This window comes from Octopus bimaculoides, chromosome 15 (genome assembly GCF_046866305.1).
Source record: "Octopus bimaculoides isolate indiv1 chromosome 15, ASM4686630v1, whole genome shotgun sequence".
NCBI classification, from domain to species: Eukaryota; Metazoa; Mollusca; class Cephalopoda; order Octopoda; family Octopodidae; genus Octopus; species Octopus bimaculoides.
Genome location: NC_142942.1, coordinates 56,013,513 through 56,017,925, shown reverse-complemented (window position 1 = coordinate 56,017,925; position 4,413 = coordinate 56,013,513). Strand labels below are relative to the sequence as shown.

General features: G+C 33.7%; 1 long non-coding RNA gene across 1 annotated transcript in view; it reads left to right on the top strand.

Moving 5' to 3' along the window:
* Positions 1–2,568, top strand: part of LOC149132540 (uncharacterized) — a 5,396-nt gene extending 2,828 nt beyond the window's left edge. The window contains exon 2 of the long non-coding RNA XR_016244477.1: positions 1,489–2,568. This is a non-coding gene — a long non-coding RNA (uncharacterized LOC149132540). The remainder of the gene's footprint in view (positions 1–1,488) is intronic.
* The last annotated feature ends 1,845 nt before the right edge of the window (positions 2,569–4,413 follow it).

Here is a 4,413-nt window from a genome sequence, read left to right as displayed (position 1 = left end):
AACCATTTCTTCCGCCTTTACGCTCTGAGTTCTGAGTTCCGCCGAGGTTGACTTTGCATTTCATCCTTTGAGGATCGATAAAATAAGTACCTGTTACGCACTGGCGTCGATATTATCGACTATCCCCTCTCCCTAAATGTCGGCCTTTAGTAGAAGAGATTAATATTACCGTATTTTTTTAATAGGAAAACTTTCGCTTATTGATCAAGCAGATACGTGTTGGCCATGTTTCGCTATCGACGATCAGGTTAAAAGTTCTCTGTCTTTCCTGCTGCATGAAAATAACTTACAAAATTTTTTTACAACTAATTGAATTTAAATATCCTTTTTTTTTATTCTTCGTCGCTAAAAGTTGATCCGAAATATTTGCTTTATTAGCTTAAATAAGAGGAATATCTCACCTCAGCCAAAGTTTTGCCTATCTTTTGCAGTATATGAATACATATTTAATTTACACATATTTGTAATTCTTAGAAACTGTTGATCAAATAGCCACGTAGTTGCTGAGGGAGTCGTTTAAATCTAACTCTACATAGTCTAAGTTTATAGATTAAAACGCGCATTGATGGGTTTAGTTAAAACAGCAAACACGTAACACAGATTTTATGAAGATTTTAATACATTGTGAAATAGAACTGAAAATAATTGATTTCTATTGAGCCGACAAATTAATCCCGATCTAGAGGGAAAGGAAACAGAATTTTGCAACACTCATACCTTTAGTGAGGACATTAATAGCCTAAGGGAAATGAAGTGTAGTTATGCAGCATTTGAAATCAAGAAATAAACTTGATTCATCAATTCATATTTTCATAATCGGTTTCTTTTGTGCCGAAACGGTAGCTGTGTGAGCTTATCCCACGAGATGTTTCTCTGTTTGATAGTGAAATTATTCATTTCATCAGTTGCGCAAATGACGGCATCGTAATCATATTCCTTTTGCTATTATGTTTTGCTCAGTACCAATAAATCAATATTCTAAGAGTCTGTTGATTCTAGGTTAAATATTATGATGTGATTAACTTTAACTATTTATATTACTGTAAACGTAACAATGTTTAATGTAAAGCTATGATACCTTCACGGATATATATATGTATACGCTTGCATAAAGACAAATACTATTTGCGAAAGATTTGGTTCTTTTAGCATAAAACATAGAAGGAAGGATATTATAATTTAAAAGAGACCACACACTTTATCTAAATGTTTCCCCTTGGAATACTGAGAAACGTAAAGAAACAGCTGTAATTACAGAAAAACAAACCATTAGTGATTGTTTCACAGTGTGAAATAAGAATTTACTATTCAGACAAGGGTGATACTAAGTCTTCATAAGAAACTGGAACATCCAGATATATACATGTATCACTTTTTAAAATGAAAATTATTGATATTCAATGGGCTGCTTTATCCTATCACTTTCCTATCTTTTCTCTCAGCTGATACGGCACATGTTTCAAATGCGATTTCCTTTCTGTTTTTCAGATACCATCAACGATCTTCTCGAGAATATTCCACAAATCTAGGGTTTGATAACTCGATCCACTTGTCCTCAGAAAACGGCCGAAATGGTCGCATGAAAAGCTGTGCACATCTAGACCGTCTCGCATTATTTATAGATGAAGAAAGATTCCATATAATAAGTAAAACTTCTACGGATATATTCACAAACTAGCTTCGTTTATGAACGATTATACATATACTGAAAACTGACTGTGTCCAAATTATCAACAGACACCGGACCCAAGCTGGAGTAAATATGAATTGCGAAACATTGTTGTAACACAACAAAGACTGCTGTCTGACATACTATTTCCTACACCATTTAGGAACCTGGTCTATGTTGAATACATAATCAATATAACTGATGGAAGCATACATATGAATTCTGGAATAATGTGAACGTAGTAAGACACAAACACACCAACACACACACACACACACACACACACACACACACACACACACACACACACACATGCATGTCTGTATGTATATATATGTATGTACCTATGTATGTGTGTGTGTGAGTGTCTGCGTTTGTGTGTATGTATGCATGTGCAACAGAATTGTTAGCTTAGTTCATAGGAAGATCTTAAAATGAATAAAATTTGCATGGAATTACATTTTAAAAAATCGATTGAATCTACATTAATGATTTAGTAAAATGGAAACGGACAAGCACAAAAGAAACCTGGGAAAATCCTGGATATGGTCACTTGTTCTGCCAGAAATAACTAGCAAATTGCCGCATAAACCGAATTGTTACCTGAAAAAAGGGAAAGAACATATGCCAAGATGTATTCCTATCTTTTACGCATGAGATAATATAGCTTAGTATATTCCTCCTAAAATATCAAGGATTGTCACAGCTGATTATACATCAGCTATATCATTACTTGTAAAAGCTTAAAGCTAATCGATCCAAACCAACACCATCACCACTATCAGAAGAAAAACATGTTGTATTCAGCTAATTTGTTACATTCATATCTCTTCTGTTACGAGTGCACCTCGAATATTAGAAATCTATGACATCGCAATTAAAGATTAAGAGAAATAATATTCTTGTTTTCTTTAAAAATACTTTAATCAGGTTTAATATATAATTATAAAATATTAACAATTTCTGTCTTTTCTTATTCAGCTGCCGATGTTTGCCCTTGTCAATCAAGAGACCAAAACAAATGCACCGTAGTAGAAGTAGTACTGCAGATTCATTGTGCACTTAATGTTATTTCGTTTATATATTGTGTATTGTTGTATCAATCTGTCCTAATACATTTAAGTTTTCTCACGTGAGAAATATCCCTCGCTGGAATCATCAAAAGAGCAGCCCCTGTTGTAATTGTCGAGAACGTGAAGCTTGTCCATTTGGATGATAACACCGTCGTATATGAGGCAGAAGTCGCAGCAACGCTTCAAGATAATCTGAACGAAGGCGATTTCAAAAAGGCGATTTCAAAGGCGATTTCAAAGGCGATTTCAAAAAGCGTTATGCAATCCACCTATCTGCTGTCTGGCACGTGACAAAAGTGTCTATCTATCTATCTATCTATCCATCTATCTGTCTATCTATCTATCTATCTGTCTGTCTGTCTGTCTGTCTGTCTGTCTGTCTGTCTGTCTGTCTGTCTGTCTGTCTGTCTGTCTATCTGAATACCGTAACCAGTAAGCCACACATTTATGATGATTAAACCTTACTGGTATTAAGTTGTTCCCCTGAATATAATGGAATAAGAGGATAGACATAATTTAACGTTACATAATTGCTCACATATTTCCTTGTCTTTTACACGACGTATCTTCTTTAAGTATGATATCCTGATTTCTGTTTTAAACTAATTCTGCTTGGATCACACATAACTAAATTTTATTCAGCATGCCGGCTAATTGCGACTTTGGCAATTTCTCAATCACTGCATTTGTATTTAGTATCTGTAGCGGCTAATTTGTCCTTACCTGCAGTTGTCCGTCAATATTTGCTACTGACGTAACGCAGAATTATGTATTTGGGAATGTCGCCTTTGCTACTTGACGATTTTCGCCCACCACGGATATATCTCTGTTTTTAATTTATAAACTGTAAGAGATGATATATCGAAATAAATGCCACAGTTTATCGGACAGTTAGTGAAGTAACTGCTTTATGTAAGATACAAAAATTGCTATTTCGTAGCTTTCATAATTTAAATAATACTCTAAAATTGGAAATCGATTGTCCTTCTGTGTAACTGACTTTTAGAACTAATCAAGATTATATTCTAATCTCATTAAAATGTTTTAAGGGGAAGAATTCAGTTTTGGTACAGCGTAAGGAAATCATAATCAATTAGAGAGATAAATCAGTATAAATAGAATCTCACAAAGAAGTCGTCGTGTTTATTCTCAAAGCCTTTTTCTCAATGTGATTGCGAGTCGTGTGTAAATATATTTTATTGTTTATATCTTCTGAATAAATTCATATAATATTACTTAAGGCTGCACGTATGAACATGTCTTAACGGTTAAGGACTTCCTAATGTTTAATGACAATTAGATATGAGGGAAATTGAAAAATGTGTTGAGAAACTAAATACTTATTTCTTTGTTTTAGAATTGAAATATAAGATGTGAATCTCAGAATTTGAATGGAATACATAACTATTGATTTTTGATGAAGTTTCGTTGCAGACAAAAGACAGCGAATTTCACTGTCTTTGTTCGTCTTCATTAACTTATTCAGAATATATCAGAAATTCTGTCTCATTAGCCATGCCTCTACCTACGCAAAATGTTTATATAACTAGAGTCATTAAAACATATATACACTCATACAAATTGACATCTTAGAAAACGTGTTAAGCGGTTGAGAATTTTGAATGTCATTTACGCTATAAATAATACCAAGAAATGCATGAGCGTCACAAA